The following is a 1,113-nucleotide window of genomic DNA, read 5'->3' on the forward strand; positions in this document are numbered from 1 at the left end:
TGTCGAACCTTTCATAAGAACTAGAAAAGAGTTTATAATAAAGCTATCTCATATATTAATCATCGAAGTTTTGAATTATACTGAAGTTGCCTTTTTCAAATAGAAATCATAATGTCATAATACGATCGATATCTCAACCGTAACAATAGATAATATCTCGGCTATTAATAAAGCATTTGAGCCTAGAAGAAAATTAAATATGATTTGAACAACAACCAATATAGAAACACAACTCTTATAACTCTGAAAACGGTACTGCAATACTTCCCAAAATTTAGAACAGAAACTATGATTATAACAGATATAGCCATTTCCGTCAAATAGATATCTCTTATAGAAAATCACATAGAATTATAGGAAAACCAGAATAGTGAAATTTTCAACATCTGTAACTACATAGAATATCAGAAAATCACAATCCATATAAAATGATATCAACTCCGATGATATCCTAGAAAATGTCCAGAAAGAATAATATTACTCATAAATACTAAAATCCAGAGTAACAGAAGCAATATAATTTTCAATAGAACTATAGCAGCAGAAAGAAAGTATTAGTATCATACAGATTTTACCGTCGACTTTTATATCCACACAATGGAATAAATACTAGAGAAAGATATAGTGATGTCGAACATAACTCAAACAGACCAACGATACTTTCGTTTATTTATATGTTTAACTAATATTGTCATACGATAAGAATTCTTTCTGAAACTAAGATAAGAATTCTTTCTGAAACTAAATGGTCAAATATACTTCTGAAGATAATTGTACACACATAATGCCCAGAAGAAGTCATAGTAACTGTCCGACTATAACTACTGTACACAGCTATCAATAGAATTCAACCATTATTTAACTGACTAGTTTTGTCATTATTAAGTTCATATTATCACATCAATAATAGAAATCAATCCAGAGAAGCTTCCAGTTAATACTTTCCTTAGATAACTTACCTGTATAGGTCATTTAATCAGAGTTAACTTCTTCTGCAACGGTGACTTTACATAATTTTAATAGTCTCCTAAAATATCCAATATCTCTTTTAAATCTTCCTTCATTTGTTGATTCATTCACTTTTCTGACCACATTATTAATCTTCTGAACACG

The sequence above is a fragment of the Gossypium arboreum genome, chromosome 4 (genome assembly GCF_025698485.1).
Source record: "Gossypium arboreum isolate Shixiya-1 chromosome 4, ASM2569848v2, whole genome shotgun sequence".
NCBI classification, from domain to species: domain Eukaryota; kingdom Viridiplantae; phylum Streptophyta; class Magnoliopsida; order Malvales; family Malvaceae; genus Gossypium; species Gossypium arboreum.